The following is a 20,088-nucleotide window of genomic DNA, read 5'->3' as shown; positions in this document are numbered from 1 at the left end:
ATTGGTTGTGCTTTCTATGGAGTTCTTAATTTGGTTTATTGTTTCCTTCATTTCAAGGATTTCTGTTATTTTTTTTTCAATATCTCTAACTCTTTATTGAAATGGTCTTTTGCTTCCTGTATTTGCACTTTTAACTGTCTATTGGTGCATTCATTCAATGCCTGCATTTGCTCTTTCATTTCATCGTTTGCTTCCCTTATCATGTTGATTATGTATATTCTGAACTCCCTTTCTGACATTTCTTCTGCCATGCTGTCATTGGATTTTATTGATATAACATCCAGATTTGTTTGAGGCATTTTCTTCCCTTGTTTTCTCATATTGTTCAGGAATCAGTGGGTCATTAAGATGTTGCAGATTTCCTCTATTGACTTATAATGTCCCTGAAGATTGCTAGTGTATCCCCTCTTATCCTTCAGTAGCCTGAAGTCTTAGAGGAAGTTGATACTGCGGTGTTCCCCTAGGTAACTGCCTCTCTAGGGGTGGTGGTCTTCAGGTGTGGTATATTCCCTGCTAGTGGGCAGAGGTGCCTCTACTTGTTGACCAATGGTCATCCAAAGGGGAACTAGACTGTGGGCTGAGGCAATGCCTGTTTGGGCCTGTGTCTCTGGTTTTACCGTCCTTGTGGGAAAACCTCACCCGGCGGGGAAGACTCACCCCGTGGGAAGGTCTCGCTAGTCAGTTCCCCTCCTAGAGGTTCCTCTCAGTCCACAGCTACCGCCTGGGCAGGGCAGCCTTCACAGGCAATGTTTACAGGGGCCTGGACCTACCTCCTGGGCCTGGGAGCCCTGCTCTTCGCAGACGAGTCTCCTTAGGTAGCCCCTCCTCCGAGAAGCTGCCCGCAGTCCTGGAACCTTCGCTCCACCCCTCAGCTGGTCTCTGTGTAGCTCTTTCAAGAAAAGGTGCTTAGATCCCCGGATTGGACTGTGCTTTGCACCTAATTGCCTGGCTATGCGACCCCTCCTCTGAGCAGTCACTTGGAGCCTCGTACATATGCTCCAAGCCCCAGTGACCCGTCACTCGTCTCTTCCTCCAGGCAGCCACCCGGTGTTCTGTGTGGGCGCTTGGAGACCAAGCCACTCCCTGCGCACCTCCACCTCCTCAGGACAGCCCCCTCCCCGTTGTTCAGGCAGTTGCTGAATCCAAATAGCTCGCCGCCCAACTCTTTCTCTGGCAGTCCCCGGAGCCCCAGCAGATTGCTCCAAAAAACCAAGCGGTGTGCTGCTCGGCCTCCTCTGCAAAGTTCCCCCGCTTTCCGAGTTCACTGTTCCAGCGGGGGGAGGTGTGTCTTGCCGCCTGGGCAGGGCAGCCTTCCCAGAGGCCCGGACCTACCTCCTGGACCTGGGAGCCTCACCCTTCGTAGACGAGTCTCCTTAGGTTGTCCCTTCTTAGAGAAGCTGCCTGCAGTCCTGGAACCTTCACTTCGCCCCTCAGCTTGTCTCTGTGTAGTTCATTCAAGAAAAGGTGCCTAGGTCCCCGGACCGGACCATGCTATGCACCTAATCACCTGGCTATGCGACCTGCCCTCTGAGCAGTCACTTGGAGCCTCGTACATATGCTCCAAGCCCCAGTGACCCGTCACTCGTCTCTTCCTCCAGGCAGCCACCCGGTGCTCTGTGTGGGCGCTTGGAGACCAAGCCACTCACTGCGCACCTCCACCTCCTCAGGACAGCCCCCTCCCCGTTGTTCAGGCGGTTGCTGAGTCCAAACAACTCGCCGCCCCACTCTTTCTCTGGCAGCTGTGGAGCCCCAGCAGATGGCTCCAAAACCAGGCGGTGTGCTGCTCGGCCTCGTCTGCAAAGTTCCCTGCTTTCCGAGTTCACTGCTCCAGCGGGGGGAGGTGTGTCTTGCCGCCTGGGCAGGGCAGCCTTCCCAGGAAAGTTCCAGGGGCCCGGACCTCCCTCCTGGACCTGGGAGCCTCACCCTTCGCAGACGAATCTCCTTAGGTTAGAGAAGCTGCCCACAGTCCTGGAAACTTCAATCCGCCGTTTTTCGCACCGTTTTTACACTCTGTTTTATCGCTCCGCTTCGCTGTCCGTGTTTACCGCTCTGGTGGGGGGAGGGGCGTCTCGCCGAGTCACTCTACTTCACAAAGTTCTCTGCGTTCCGGGGCTACTGCCCCATCCGGGACGCCTCCCCTATGGGAGAAACTCACCCGGCGGCTTTGAGTTGGTCCCAAGTCTCTCACTATCTCCTCTTTTGAATCTTGAGTCCTGGAGCAACATGAAATGCAGCCGCCCTCTAGTCCGCCATCTTGAAACCTTCCCGAATTCAGTGTTTTAAATGTAACTCTGCCAATATTTCTATCCAGGTCTGTTGCCATTTAAGTCTTCAGTGAAATTTTTGTCTCCAAGAATGACAGGATTATAAATTTTCCTAACAGATTCAATTTGTGTAGTATGTGTTTGGTTATCAAAATATCCAGGTAGCTTAGTGATTTTTGAGTTGGTGAATATTTGTGACGTATAGAAAAGACTCCACAACAGACTCCATGCAATCTCAGTCAACAAAAGTAGGAGATTCAGCACCCAGAAGAACATGTTCAACTGGACTCTTTATGACCACGGTTGAATTTGTTCTTTGCTTCTTGTCTTTGTTTCCAGTTATGCACATTTTAGCTTTCTGCAGAAAAAGTTATTTTGGTTATCTGAAACAAGAACAAACACATACATTTAAATGTTGTTTTAATAAGCACAAAGAAAAAACAAAAACAAAAACAAAACCTCCAAAGTTCTTCAAATTGCAGAAAGGTTAAATGTATTATGATGCACCTAATAATGAAATACTACATATATAAAATATAAGGCTTTAGCAAACTTTTTAATAAAATGGACAATACATATGGAATATACATATATGTGTGTGTTTATAGTTTAATATGTTTATATGTATACATATCTGCAATTATTTAGAGAGGGAGAGAAATGGGATTCTAGAAAAAAAAGCTAATGATGTGTCCATAATATGTATGTTTTTCACATTTTTATTTCTCTGAAAAGTGGAAGAATTTTTCAATCAATGCAATTTCATAATCGCTGCCAGCTAGTATGATTCATGACATACATGTGTGAAAATCTTCCTTAGAACCTTCTGGTAAAACCACAAAGTCATCAGCATCAAAGATGCTTAAATTTATGATAAGACTTAGTGAGTTATTAGATCAAAGGTAAGTTTTTTTCATACTTTCTCAGGTTTTTCAATTTGCATGATCTTGATAAAGAGAAAAATTTTTTAAACTGTAGAAAAATAGAACATACCAGGAAATGTATTTCACTAATACAAAACTATAAAGTTCCTTTAAAATATTTTAAAAAAGTCATTTTAACTGTCTTGACAACAAAGATTGGCACACAAATACAAGAGTTTATAGATTTTGGAAAGTTGAAAAGTAAGATATCTTTTCCCATTTTATGTTAGTATAACAAAATACTTGAGTCTGGGTACTTCATAAAGAAAACAGGTTTGTTTAGCTCAAAGTTCTGGGGATTCAATAGCATGGCATCTTTTTGGCTCTGTTGAGGGTTTCATGATGTATATCATTGTAATTGTTGGAACACATGTAAAAGAAATCACATGAAAAAACAGAAGTAGGAGACCAAGCTGAGACTAACTCACTTTATAACAACCCATCCAGGAAAACTAATCTGGTTTTATGAGCCTATATTACTCCTTTCAAATGGGCAGGTCCCATCACATAATTACTTTTCATTAGGCCCTGCCTCATATTCATGATGAGTGTAAGATTTCTTTGAATAACTCAAGACTATGACACCCTTCTTCTATGTTCATTTCTACAAGTTTCATAGTTTTAAGTTTTGAATTTACATCTTTGCATTTTTGTATATGGGATAAAGAATTGTATCATTTTCATCATCATTATTATTATTATTATGTCCTTGGAAGTATTGAATTTTCCAGAGTATTTTGTTGAAATAAATTGATCATAATTATATGATTTATTCTTGGACTTCCAATCTTATTCCATTGATTTATTTGACTGTATGGTGCTAATACCTAGTATTGATTACTATGGAAATGTAATAACTTCTGCTGTATGCTCACTCTATCATTGTATTTTGGGAGAAAGTAATTTGCTTTTTTAATTGTGTTTTACAGATTCAAAAGCAGAGGAGATGTGTGTGTCAGGATGGCTTATAACTAGATCCTGCATATTTAGGGCTTACCATCATCCATAATCACTGTGATGGTTAACTCTCTATTCCTGTGACCAAAATACCTGACAAGCACAACTTGAGGGAGGAATGGTCTAATTTGACTCTTGGTTTCAGAGGATTTGGTGCAGGGTTTGTTAGCTCCATTCCTTTGGTCCTGAGGTAAGACAGATCATCGTGATGGAAGTGTGAGGTAGAGAAGTTTCTCAGCTCATGGAAAGTAGAGAGACAGGAAGGGGCCAGGAACAGACATAGGCTCCAAGGCCATGCCCTCAGTGATCTGCTTTCTCCAACTGTGCCTCACCTGCCTATCATTTTCACCATTAGGTCTATTTGAATTAATAATTCATTAAATGGATTAATACACCAATGTGGTCATAGAACTCATAATGCAATCATTGCCTAAAAGCCGTACCTCTGAACCTTGCAAACCTAAGGACCATGCTTTAACATATAAGCTTTTGTAGAGACATTCTATATCCAAACCATCACAATCACTTATGCTAATTTCTTTAACAAAACCTCTTTTTATATATGTATACATTCCGTTAGTTCTGTTTCTCAGGACAACACATTTAGCACATTGTTCTTCAGCTATACAATGATTTACAAATAGTTAAATATAGAAATTCTGCTACTATATAGCTCCATTCCTCTGCTACTTTGATGGGTTATTACTAGTATGCATATTATATCCATAAATATTAGACACTCATTTTTGTAATTATTACTTTGTAAGATTTTTAGCTTTTCAAGAAACTGAGAAAATCAAAGAAAGCAAGTATACATTTATAGATTTAGTTGTATTATTCTTATATATATCATTGATGATTTTCTTTTATCCTTTCCCATTTGATATACTATCTGTTTTTTTATTGTGTATTTCTTTGTTTAATTTTGTACTGGAAATTTAATCAGGGACCTGTGGATGTTAGGTGAGTGCTTTACCACTGAGCTACTTCTCTGGTCCTTTGAGTTACTACCTGTTGTCACTTTCTTACCTGATATGGTTTTATCTCCTCAATCTTCTCTTGAGCTATTGTTGTAAAATAACTTGTCTCTATATTTTATAAGACAAACATTACAATTATACACATATTGTTTTATGTAATTGTACCTTATGCCACTTGAAAGGAGAGAGAAGAAACAAGCAATTTTTATGTCTTTTTAATTACTTGGATAATTTTCTTTACCGATGTTGTTTGTTTGTATGGATTTGACTTGCTGTTATGCCACTCTCTTTCAGTCTAAGCTTTTATGTAATTTTTATAAGTCAAGTTGAGTAGCAACTAATCCTTTTCAATTTTTATTTACTTAGAAATATCATTTTGTATTTATTTGAGAAATATAGTTTTACAGTACATATTTGTTGACAGTTTATAGTATCATTTTTTTACATCCAGAATTTGAGTACATCATTCCATTGTCTTTTTTACATCCATTGGTTAAGATAAGAAGTCAACTGCCCATCTTTGAGTTTCTCACATGATGAATGTTTTTTTCTCAAATGTTTTCAAGACTTTTGCATCCATCAATATTTTGATTATTATGTGTGTGAGTATGGATCTCTGTGCTAGTATTCTACTTGAAATTTGTTGAATTATCAGGTTGTATAATTTAGTGATCTTTCATTTGTGATTAGTTGTTGTTCACATTTCTTCATATATATTTTTTTCTGTTCCTCCCTTCCCTTCTTTTGAGACATCATTATGTGGTACCTTAAGAGATATGATGGTGTCTCATGTGTCTCTGAGATTCTTTCTCCTCATAGATTTCTCTTCTTTCTGCCTTCAGATTGTATAGTCTCTATTGATCTGTGTCCAAATTAACCAATTCATTTTTTTTTTCTGCCAGTGATGTCTTTAATCACATTTACCTTTGGTTTAGCTAGCTATTCAAGTGTCACCAATGAGTCTAATCCTTTCCTTTTTATCACATATTTTCCATTATGTATAAAATATAATATTTTTATTGCCAGAAATAATTCAATTTATATGTGAGCCATTCTTAAAAAGTCTTTTAATTTAAATTTTTATACTATTTATACATTCAACATTATAATTTATATTATTTTATTTTATTTATTTATTTGGAGCGGTACTGGGGATTGAACTCAGAGGCACATGACCACTAAGTCACATCCCCAGTCCTATTTTTTATTTTATTTAGATACAGGTTCTCACTGAGTTGCTTTGTGTCTTGCTTTTGCTGAGGCTGGGCTTGAACTCATGATCCTCCTGTCTCAGCCTCCCAAGCCTCTGGGATCACAGGCTTATGCCTGACTATTTATTATTTTAAATACAGTATCATGGCTGTTGTTTTACATTGATACTATTTATATGTATTTTGTTATTATAGTTTCTCTTCATTCTTCTTGTTCAATAAAATTTTCATTTTATACAATTCTATTTTGTTTTCGTTGTTTTAGGCACCCCTCTTTTTTAATCAATTGAACTAGATTATATGCATTTTTAATATATCACTATTTATATTCAGATAATATTATTCCACTTTTTGTTCAATATATATGCCTTAGGATGTTGCATTCCCATTTTCTCACTTGTAATTTCTACTACATTGAATAATCTTCTCCAAAAATTCATCTACATCCAGAACCTACCTGCATGTCTTTATGTTGAAATAGAATCTTTGCAGATGTAATCAAGTTAATATAAGGTCATGATGGATTAGGCTGGCCTCTAAATACAAAAGAATGGTTACTGTTATCAGAAGAGGAAAATCTTGTCACATACGCACTCAAACGTGTAGAAGGAGGTTAAATATATGAAGATGGAAAGCAGAATTTGTGGTATAAGACAGAATGCCGTGGATTTCTGGCAACCACAGAATCTGAGAGATAAGAAACAGATTCTCTCCTAGGGGCTTTAGAGGAAGTATGACCCTGCTGAATCTTAGATTTCATATTTCTGTCCTTCAGAGCTGTGAGTGAATAAATATCTGTTGTTCTAAGCTACAAAATGTCTAGTCATATGCTATAGCAACCCTAGAAACTAATATATATTTTTTATATAAAGGTTCATTTTTACTTTTATGCTTGCTTTACATTCCACAAATACAATGCTATTATTTGTTTACTTAGACTATTATCTATAATACAAAGACAAAAAAATACATGTATACAAATCGTACCTATTTTTTAGGTTCTTTGTTTCATTATGTAGTCAAACTTTTCAACTTCTTTGGTTTTCTTTTATTCCTGTATGAAAATATCTTTTGTAATATCTCAAAGTGTAGGTTTTTGGGTGAACAATGAATTCAAGTTTTTTTTGCCCCAAAATCTTTATTGTTCTTAAATTTTGAGAGATATCTTAGTGATTATAGAAATAACAGTTTCTATATAGATTGTTTCTCTCAGCACTTTAAAATTATTTTCTCTCCTTTTCTGCAGTATTTGTCAAGATGTTCTTTGTATATACTTCTCTGAACCCATGAAAGACTCAAAGGAATTCTTATGAATATTTTTGGACTCTTTTCCTTTACATCTCCTCTTCTCTGGAACTCTTCATTGTAATATCTTTGCCTCAATTTCTACCAGTTGGTCTTGAATTCATTGAGACTTAATGGTCTGTTGAGATGCTCCTTCCTTTTTAAAAAATTCTATTTGTTCTTTGTATATATACATGACAATAAAGTGTATTTTGGCATGTTATACATACATGCAGTGTAAATTATTCTAATGAGGATCCCACTCTTGAAGTTGTACATGATGTTTCACTAGTGGTGTAAGTTTGACTGATATTTAGTGTAAGAAATTGGAGAAGTAAACTGAAGCACATGTGCTGAGATTTGTCTACAGTTTTAACTTATCAAGAGGATAGCCTTAAAAAAAACAAATATATCTTGTAGACACAATAATTATTTATAGAGTTTTAAAGTGGTTTCAATGTTTCTCAATGACTTAAAAAATCTCTGTGATATTGAGGAGTAAAATTGATCAAAGCATTTGAAATCTTTATATGAAAATATCACAATGAAACCTACTATTCTATATATTTAACATGCACCAATAAAAAAGTATAATCTGCAATTCCTTTTGCACTTAAAATTCTGAAAAATTTTGTCATAAAAAATAAATAAAAATTACTAAATACTTATGTAATTAACAAGAAATTATATTTCCATAATCAAACACCATAATGGATTAGAGCAGTCATTTTCATTAACCAGCAGATGGACAATTGTGGGTTCACAAGTCTAACAAGAAATTTTCCATTTCAGTGAATTTACATTGAACTAGTGGTACAAAACCTATATTAGGTAAAACTGGAGGTACATTAGAATGAATCAAAGCAGTTCCACCAAACTATATGTAATCAATCTTTTCTTCATTGCGATACACTTGAAATGAAATTAAAAATTCTAGTTCTTGTAAGATTTCCCTAGATGATGCATTACATATTATTGATTTGTTAGATAAATAACTGTGATTTGTGCACTTTTAATATTCTGTGTAATGAAATAGAAAACATGCATAAAGCACTTAATCTTCTCACAACCTACAATGGTTATCTCAAGGCACAGCATTTTTGGAATACTTTGAGTTGCTAGTAGGACTAGTCATTTTTTAAAGTAATTTATTTGTTTTGATTCATTGTAAACAAATGGGGTACATCTTGTTTCTCTGGTTGTACATGAAGTAGAGTCATACCATTTGTGTAATCATACATGTACATAGGGTAATGATGTTTGTTTCATTCTGTTATTTTTCCTTCTCCCCACCCCTCCCACCTCTCATTTTCCTCTATACAGTCCCTCGTTCCTCCATTCTTGCCTCCCTCCCACCCCCCATTATGGATCATCATCTGCTTATCAGAGAAATCATTCGGTCTTTGGGTTTTGGGGATTGGCTTAGTTCACTTAGCATGATATTCTCCAACTTCATCCATTTACCTGCAAATGCCATTTTATTCTTTATGGCTGAGTAATATTCCATTGTGTGTGTGTGTGTGTGTGTGTGTGTGTGTATGTGCATATGCATATATATATATAAATATATATCACAGTTTCTTTTTCCATTCATCAATTGAAGGGCATCTAGGTTGGTTCCACAATCTGGCTATTGTGAATTGCACAGCTATGAACATTGGTGTGGCCGTATCACTGTAGTATGCTGATTTTAAGTCTTTTGGGTATAGAACAAGGAATGGGATAACTGGGTCAAATGGTGGTTCCATTCCAAGTTTTCTAGGGAATTTCTACACTGCTTTCCACAGTGGCTGCACTAATTTGTATCCCCACCAGCAATGTATGAGTGTATCTTTTTCCCCACGTCCTCTCCAACACCTATTGTTGCTTGTGTTCTTGATAATCGCCATTCTAATTGGGGTGAGATGGAATCTTAGGGTAGTTTGATTTGCATTTCTCTTATTACTAGAGATGTTGAACATTTTTTCATATATCTATTGATTGCTTGTAGATCTTCTTCTGTGAAGTGTCTGTTCATTTCCTTAGCCCATTTGTTGATTGGATTATTTGCATTCTTGGTGTAGAGTTTTTTGAGTTCTTTATAGATTCTGGAGATTAGTGCTCTATCTGAAGTATGAGTGGCAAAGATATTCTCCCACTCTGTAGGCTCTCTCTTCACATTGCTTGCCTCGCATGCACAAGACCCTGGGTTCAATCCCCAGCACCTAAAAAAAAAAAAAAAAAACCTCAGATCACAAAACATTACCAGGACTAGCCATTTTTAATGGAACACAAATGTATTCATAATTCAGTTAAAAGGACATTTCTAACTTCTTAAATAATATATCAATATTTATATTGACTTTTTGCATCAAGTGAAGCAAAATATTAAATGCAGAAATAGGAGAATCTACCAGACTTCTTAGATATTTGCAAAAACGTAAAACAATGCCACTCTTCTCATTAAGTATTTCATTTCAGAAAAACACAATTATTTTGATAGAATAGTATTATTTACACCAAGATACATATTATTTAGTAGATTTATCATTGTTCAAGAATGAATTCATATAGGAACATTTTTTGAAATCTAATTTTTAATAGTATTATGCTAACTATTGATAGACATAAGTCATATAAACAAAAGGTCTTGTGGGTTCTCAACAAGTTTTAAGAGTGTAAAGGTTATCTAGAACTGCTAGATTCCACAGAGGGTAGAAAGGCAAATTGCTGTCCTGTAATACATTCCATCCTATATCTCATTAAATTTATTACACATCATGTTTAAATTAAATCCCTTAAGCCATTAAAGATTTTTGCTGCTTTCACATAACACCAATTTTACGCCACTTTAAGTTATTTGAAAAGGGGCTCTTGCATTCAAATTTAGCCATGATTTTATTTTATAATTATTACTGTTTTATACAGAAATAATAATTGGTATCTAAGAAAGAAAAATTTTTAAATAATCAGTAATTCAGTCTTCTTGAATTTAAGCTGGGCTATAGCATGATTTCATTTGTTCTGCTAATCATGGGAAACAGAACCGTGAGTAGAGTGCTGTTATATCCCCTAGATATTTTCTCACAATGAGGAGGTAATGATAAAGTATGACAGAGAGCATAAAATATTTATGTGGTGTCACTTATTTTGCCCATTTGGGAAATCAGTGTTTTAACAATTGCATCTTACAATGCCCTGGATCTTGAGCCTACTGTGCCGAGAATAAGAGAGTTCATAGAAGTAGAGACTGAAAACACCATGTTTGTGAAACTTCTTAAAAGTGTACATCCTGGAGCTATAAAGAGAGAAACCTGGCGCTGGAGAGGCTAACCAGCAACGATTTTGCTTTCTACCTCACAGGCCCTAGAATGGTTTCAAAGTTCTTATATTTTCCTTATACTATCTGACATCCTTCCAAGAATACATTCTATAAGGTAACACTAATAATAACAATAATATTAATAATAATATATTTTGATAATATTTTGCTGGTTTTGAAAAAATACTTAGACTGAAAGATAAATACCCAATTGTAAAAGAACTATAATTTTCAGAATTGTAGGAGACCACTTTTGGTGTCAAAGTATTTTATTTTTGTTTAATAGGATTATTCTTCCCATTAATGTTATTTTATGATGTTTACAAAGATAAAATTTTGCAAAACATATTGCAATTTACTTGCTTACTACATAACCTTGAATATATATATATATATATATATATATAATACACAAAAATGAAGATATCATGACATGCATGTGATTGAAACAATGTATAATTACGTAGACTCATTTATTTTTGGAAAATAAAATTCGCCATTTGTTCTACTTACCAAGAATTTGACACTTTACTATCCCTTTAATTGTGAAAATTATTAAAATAGTTTGACTGTAATATAATGAAGTTGTAGAAGTCTACAAGAAAGAATACTGAATAGCAATGTGAAACATTACAATATTAAGGAATTATGTTGCCATTTAATTAAAGCTTTCTAGCATAAATAAATATGCTTTCTGGCATAAAGAAGAAAGACTAAATTAATCTATTTTTATATATAGACCTATCAATAAATTTGAATTTTACATAAAATCCTAGCTATCATTTAATAACGTCTCATTCCCCATTTTGTAGTGAAGATGAGTACGCAGTAAAACGTTCCCTTTTTTCTGTTTCTCCAGGCGTTGGCAAATGCATGGTCCTCCCCTGCAATCAGCCTACAGCGCACTTCCACCAGCCCACCCGCCCCTTAGCACTTGGCCCTCCTGGCTCTGCATTCAACCTTTCCCACACTCCAGCTCCTGTGAAAGTTGCTTCGGTTTCTGTAGTTTTGCTTCGTCCAAAAGGTCCTGTAAATGCATCATACGATGCAATTCCATCATAAACTCAGATCTTGCCATCTTTGGAGTTTGTGGCCCATCCTTTAGCCTAATTCACTTGAGATTTATGAAGATGGGCGTGTATATCAAGAGTGGTGGTTTCTTTTTACTACTAACTCCTGTTCACTTTCATGGTTGTTCCCAATTTGAGGGGAGTTAGAATAATGATATGACAAACATCTCTGTAAACAATTTTCCAAGAAGTGTTTACTTTGCTAGAGGCTTGCCAGTGAAAGGCTTGTTGTTTGGTAATTTCCTAAAACCATCGAACTATTTGCCCAACACACCTGTGCCATTTGGCACTCTCCTAAGCATCCCGTGACTATTTCAGGTACTCTAGATCTTTAATAATTTGGGATTTTTAAAATTATCATTTTAACCATATAAATACCTGGGTAGTATATTTTATTAATATTTTCATTTGTGTTTCTTTACTAAAGTATACCAACTATCCTAAGTGCTTGGCAGCTATCCTTTACATCTTGTTTGTTAGCTATCTGTTCAAATTTATTAACTAATTTGTACTTTGGTGTTTTAGTCTCATTTTTGAGTCTGGAAAGTTCTTCCTTACAATCTCTCAGTCTGCACCAAGTCTTTTTCTTTGGGGGTGGGGCAGGCTGGGGATTATACCATGGCCTTGAAATTGCTATACAAATATTCACCACTGAGTCATACAAGTCCTGCAGTAGCTTTTTATTCCTTTAGTGGTTTTTATGGATGAGTATTTAAATATTATGAAATACAATTCATATTTATTTTATTTTAGGGAGTATTTTTAGTGATTCTTCCAAAAATTTTTTTTATAAAGTGGGATACAACATTTTAACCTGTATTTTCTTACAAAATATTTATACTTTTTAGGTTTTATATTTAGGACAATGATCCAGTCTAGTTTTTTTGTATAAAAGTTTTGGAAGAAAACTTATTTTTTTTTTTTGAAAAAAAAAATCTTTGTGAGATTGAGCAAAGCAAAAATTTTTACATATAATACCAAAAGCAGGAAACATAATAGAAAAATTGATAAATTATACAACATTCTGCTTTTGAAAAAGACTGAAAAAAAAAAACAAAGCATAGACTGTGAGAAAATATCTGTGCATAATATATCTGAGAAAGAACTTGTAACTGGAATATGTAGAAATTCTCAAAATTCATTAATAAGAAAACAAACAGGCGAACGGAAAAAAATCAAGGTGCAAATTTTGGGGTATTATTCACCAATATATAAAAATGAATAATAAGTTCATAAGAAGGTTCTCAATGTCATTGAAAAATAATCTAAGTATTCATCAACAGGCAAACAGATGCACAAACTGTGGTTATATTCCAACAACAAAATTTTATTTAATAATCCAGAAAAAAATGGGTGCATTCTGAGTGATTCAATTATACACATATTTAGAATATGCAGACTAATCAATTGTGACATAAAACAAATCATTAGCCATGGGAATATAGGGTACAGGGAAAGCCGGTATGGCAGAATCATAAAAGGGAAGTGTTTAAATGTTTTGGATCATGGAGATATTTCTATCTCATTACAGTTATGTCAAAATTTATCAAATTGCATTATGTTAACATATACAGATAACTATTTGACAATATCACAATGAATTCATTAAAAATTGAAGCGTCAACACCAAATGCATACATATTATGATTTTGCCCATCTGCTTTTAGATAATTCTCGTTAGAAAATAGGTCAGATTCCACAATTTGGCTAGTGTAAATTGAGCTGCTATAAACATTGATGTGGCTATGTTACTGTAGTATGCTAATTTTAAGTCCTTTGGTATAAACCACGGAGTGGGATTGCTGGGTCAAAAGGTGGGTCCATTCCAAGTATTCTGAGGATTCTCCACATTGCTTTCCAGAGTGGCCACACCAATTTGCAACTCCACCAGCAATGTAAAAGTGTGCCTTTTTCCCCACACAATCTAGATGCCCTTAAACAGATGAATGGATAAAGAAACTGTGGTATATATACTCAATGGAATATTATTCAGCCATAAAGAAGAATAATATTATGGTACTTGCAGATGAATGGATGGAATTGGAGAATATCATGCTAAGTGACATAAGCCAATCCCAAAAAACAAAAGGTCGAATGGTTTCCCTGATAAGTGGATGACGATATGTAATGAGAGTGGGGGAGTGAGGGATGAGAAAAGATTGGAGGAACTTTAGAGTACATAGAGGGAAATGAGAGGGAGGAGGTATGAAAGATGGTAGAATGAGACAGACATCATTACCTTATGTATACTTAAGATTACACAAATGGTATGAATCTACATCATGCAAAATCATAGAAATGAAATGATGTACCCCATTTGTGTACAATGAATCAAAATGCAGTCTGTAAAAACAAGAAAAGAAAAAAAGAAAATAGGTCAGATAATGTATTAATTTCTAAATAACTTCAAGTGATTTCCCCTCTCAATCAGAGTCCTCCAATAGCCTAAAATTTGCTTCTGTTATTGGTTCTCAATGTATTGATCCTTAAAGGTTTTGGAAACTTGTTGAGATATTTTTGTGGCATTTAGAGCTCTCCTGGTCCTAAATGGGATGCCAGTTATTATACAATGTTCTGGAAACTCCCGCAAAATAAATTTTCCAACGTTCTGCACATTTGAATTTCTTGTCATTCATCAAAAAAAGTGTCTTGAACCTAAATATACTCAAATTTGGCTAGACACTAATTATTTTTGCTCAGTCTTAATATAAAATAAGGATACAATTGCCTACAGTACAGGAAGTCATCTTTTTGTTTAAAGTATTTCCTCTCTTTTTAAAGGAAAGATCTTTTGGAGATGAAAGGGAGAGCATTGGAGTAAAGAAGGGGAACAAAGAGGAAAGAGGAGGAACGGGGAAAGGGAGGAACTGCAGAACAAATTAATCAAACTGTCTCATGTTCATTTATGTATCATAATGAATGACACTTTAATGTATAACTATATTGCACCAATTTAAAAAATAAAACAAAAAAGTATTTCCCTTTTAATAACTTGAAAAGTTGCACGACAGAAAGTGACACCCTGTGTATTGTGATTGCCAGCACATAAGACCTGCATCAGCTCAGTGTTTATAGTGGTCACAACCACAGTTTCCCAGAGAGGTGGAAATACATGGATTCCAGCATTTCACCTTCTAGAGTAGCTGGGCTCAATTTTACCCATTGAAATACACCTATTTCAAACAGCTGTCACGTTAATTTCTCTTGTACAGTGAGGGCAGATGTTAATCGCCAGCTTCTCAAGAAACACGGTTGCCAAGTTGGAGTATAAGAGTAGGTTCTTCATTCAGAGTATTCTTCACATCCAAACCTTCCCAAAGGAAGAGAAGGAAGAAGGGCTGGGCAGAGGAAGTAGATCTGTGATACTGACCTAAGAGCCGCTGGCCCAATGTCTACCAGAAGAGATGCAGCTGCAATATCCTTTCAGAGTTGGACCCCAGGCTTTTGTGAAATGTAGACATGTCTGCTTCAGGAGTCTCAGGTCAAGAGCACTGCCTTAAGTTCAATGCATTGTGCAGAATATCTAATGCTTCAACTCTCAGGATTTTGCCATCACCATAGAGGAGAGCTCTAAGACTCAAGTTTTTCTACTTTGAATAAACTGTTTAATGGAGTCTTTTTGTTAAATTCCAACACCTAGTATCTCTGCTAATGGAAAATATAGTGGGTGAAGTCCTCTTTGATACAATATCAATCATGGAGGTTGGACAGTGTTATCTTAGTATCTTCTACTTTCTGAAAACGGGTTTAACTACAGGGCCCAGCCATTGCATCTGATTGAATGTGTAAGTTTAGTTCCAGAATGGGAATTGCTGGAGTTTGTCCTAATTTAAGAACTTTTAAACCTATTGCAGAAAAGTTGTGTTGGCCTAGGAAAACTCCTTTTTTTCCTTGGGTGAATTGCTTTGTCTCCACATGAATAGCTTAGATGGATTTGATCTTTTATGTTTGGAGAAGTCTCTTGGATCAAAAAAACCTATGGGGTCATAGAAACTTTTGCAAAACAAATGACGAAAAACAGTATTGTTTCCAAAGTTTTATTAAACAATGAAATTATCCATACATAATTACATGAGATTGATTGGGTACACGGGATCTAATAATGCCTGGCATTTTTATTCATTGCAGAATACTGTCTACGGGCTTTTATATGCCTGGATCTCCCACATAACTTTGGACATGCCTATTGGTTATTTAGTGTCAAACATCTAAATTTCTAGGTAAGAAATATACACCTACCTCATTCAAAGAAACTAAATATTCTACCATCGATAACTGCAAGAGCATTAGTTTTTTTCTTAATAGGGATTGAAGTTTCACACCCAAATTGAATGATTCAGGATTTGATTTTATTATTCAATTATTCATTATTTCTTAATTGGAAAGCATGAAATGTGGTGAAGAAAGAGTTTTTTTTCTTTCTATAGCATTTCTGTTGAAGGTGGCAAATATAAAATTTTTCTATTGGACACCAACTAGCAGTCCACAATGTGCAAAGATTTGAACAACTCACTGACAATTAACCTTAAGAAAACTAAAAGATTTTTGAGGAAGGATTCCAAATGTGTACTAGCAAGTCCTTTTTCTTCTTCTTCTTCCTCCTCCTCCTCCCCCTCCTCCTCTTTTCCTTCCTCCTCCTCCTCCTCTTCTTCTACTTCTTTCTTTTTCCTTTTTTGTACCAGAGAATGAACACAGGTGTGCTTAACCACTGAGCCACATCCCCAGCCCTTTTTTTATACTAGGGTCTTGCCTAGTTGCTGAGGCTGGCTTTGAGCTCCCAATGTGCCAGCCTCAGTCTCCAGAGCTACTGGGGTTACAGGCGTGTGCCACCACACCTGGATGCAAGTTCTTCTTGAGAAAGGCACACTGATTTTTGTATTCAGGAAGGAATACACAGGAAGGCATTAACAAAGCCAAAGACCATATCCAAATACCAATAAAGACAAGTGTTTCAGTCACTATAGACTAATCGTGGACATGTTCTTACTAAAATTTTGGTAGTTTACAATACAGTGCCAAATAGCAATGACTTTCAGAAAATTATTCATAATACCCCGTTTCTATACATCTTATAAGAGAAGGCTACCTGTTTCCTCTTGACGTTAGTCTGTTATGTTTTCAGCAGCTGTAATAAGCATGGTAGATCTTGGCTATGCACTTGAGTGACCCTTTAAGAAGGTGCCAGTAGGGGTCCTAGGGAACATGTTCGATCACTATATTCACATACTTGCTTCTGAAGAATATTTATATAAATTATACATGTTCTTCAAAAGAAGGACAGCCTTACTCCATGCAAATGATGAAAGTAATACTAAAAATAATGACCAGTGCGATAACTATGATAATAAACATAAGTTTCAGTACTCGGTAATCTCATGAAGTGGGTTAGCCTTCTTCTGGAAAGTGAACAGAAAATTGCAGTTTAGTTTTGGTCTTTGTCTATCTTGTCTCTAAAAAAATAATCAGCTCTGTGTTTTCACATCTGTGTATCACTTTGTATATGTTCCTGCCTAGGACAAGCAGACAAATTCATTTCTTTCCACCACTATTGTAACCACTGTAGCTTCCAGTTGAGCTCTCACAAGTAACATGTGTACTTTCCTCTTGGGGCCCAAAAATTTTTGCACAGAAGTAAACAGACATGAAGTGCTATTATCACATGGCATTAATGTAAAATGTCATTTATTGAAGACACTCAGAAACAATGGAAGCACCTGAACACACGTAATTGTAGAGCCCTGAGGATCCTATAGAAAGGTGAACTGGGACTGATCAGAGCTGAAATATCAAGGAAGAATGTCAGGAAGGAGATTCTAGGTTATGTGAATTTGCATGTTTATAGGAGATTGAAAAACAAGACAGGAAGCATGTTTTCAACCATGTAACCATTAGAGCTTCCTGATCTAGGAACAGGCTATGTTAGGACCCTGATCTTTGTATCATCCCAAAGCCCTTTGTTGCTATACTCAGATAATTTCGATATACAAAACTTTACTTTTTAAAATTAAGTTTCCAAAGGTAATCCCAGGGCCATCAAGATATGCCTCTTTTTTATTTAAAAATAAATTAATGGATTTATAAAATATTTATCATAGCAACACTCATCAAATGTCAATAGGAAGGAAACAAAGTAAAGATCCATTGTAGATTTTCATCGTAAAAGTTAAGGTGTATCTTAACAATGGACTGTCTGTGTCTGTCTCTTGCCACTTACGTACTCACACAACTATACCCTTTCTATATGAGCCTGCAGGAAGAGAAATGGGCTCAGTAAAGGGTGTCAATCACCTTCCTCTGAAGTACCTAGAAACAGCAGAGAGGAGAATGAGGAGACAGATGCAACCCTCTGAAACTTGCCCAAGTGCACCTGAAAGTGTCTGCATCTGAGAGAAGGAAGAGATGTGGTGGGTGGGAGACTTACCTTCTCATAGACTGCACTTTCAAAATAAGGACCCGCCAGGGCCCAGCTCTCGATTTCTAAAACTATTACCTAGTTAAAAGGACCAAGGATTTATGGAGAAATACCTGATTCTAGGACTAGGACATGAGAAATCCGAGAACACTGAGCATCTAGCCACACCAGGAAGAAAATATACAATGAGGGGAATTCTTTAAAAGAATGTAGGAGGATATTAAAAAATCCTCAATGTCCAAAGCTAGAAAATATGACAACTCAATGACTAATATTATACTGGGTTATGACCCAAAGTATAAGGTAAATCAGATGTGAGTTCATACTCTCTCAAGTAAATGATTCAATAAATAAAGTGGGAGGAAATAGGTTTATATGTGCAGGAGTCCAGTTAATTCATGTAGATGCTCTTTACTCAAGAAGGTAGAATGTAAGTCTAAGTTTGAATGGAATCCTTCAAAAATACTATATGCAAATGGAGAAAAAAACTAAACATGGTAAAGAAACATGAGAAGCACTATACCACCCATATTGATCAAGGTTAATGAAAATAGTGATAGGTGATGTTGATACCATGTACCTTTGATATGATATGAAGAAAATGACACTTCACCTCTGTAACTTTCCTCCCACTAAAATTATAATCCTTGTCTGACAGTAAGAGAGAAAAAAAAAGGCAGATTCAAATTATAAGACATTCTACAAAATGCATTGTTCTTTGCAACAGTCAAAATCATAAAAATATGAGAAAATGTCATATACTAGAAGACCCTACAGATTCATGATCACTAAATATAAGACTGACTAGCATCCTGGAACAAAAAGGACATTAGTTAAAAATTAATGAAAGCCATATGAATTATGAGCTTTAATTGATAATAATGTTTCAACATTGATTCATTAGTTGTGACAAATTTGTCATGCTGATGTAAGTTGCTAACAATAGGGAGAGTTGGATATAAAGTGCCCTTACTTTTCAAACATTATTTGTAAAACAGAACAAAAAGTAATAGGGATAATATTTATACTGTTTTTATTACCAAAATTGATATAAAACAATTTCCCAGCAAACTAATTTATATTTTGCTTTTACAAAAGTATATTATACATTCTCTTCATGATTATTTTCAATAAAAAATTAACACATTTTAAGGATAAATATTGCCAATAGTAAACTGAGGGAAAGTTACATGAACATATGGTTTCACTCTCTGTTTAAATGTGTTTTTAATTAAATCTGCAGGAAGATTTATAAAATAAATAGGGCTGAATAATATTGAGAGAAGTTTTTGAAGGTGTTAAAATAAATTTGCTTGTTTTTCCTCAAGGCTTGATCAAAATATACCATTTTACTCTTTAGCCGAACATATATTTAATTCAAAATACTTATTTCTTATTTATTTGCTATTATGGGTTACACAACTGACATTTTATGCTGATTTCTTTGTGTAACAGCCAGATTGTAGAGGAAAGAGGTTATTTCATCTGCAATACAAACGTTTCACAGATGAGAGATTTAAAATAAAAGATTAAAAGTTCCAAGCATACTAAAGTAAAAATAGTACAGACTTTGGGACATACTTTCATTATATTTTGAATATTTCTAAAGGCTTTTTATATTTTCTCACATTAGGAGTCAAAAATAAAATTCCAACATTGATATTTTGCTGTTTTCGCCTTGGTCAT

The sequence above is a fragment of the Sciurus carolinensis genome, chromosome 10, assembly GCF_902686445.1.
Source record: "Sciurus carolinensis chromosome 10, mSciCar1.2, whole genome shotgun sequence".
Taxonomy (NCBI): Eukaryota; Metazoa; Chordata; class Mammalia; order Rodentia; family Sciuridae; genus Sciurus; species Sciurus carolinensis.
Note: the sequence above shows the minus strand (reverse complement) of the source record.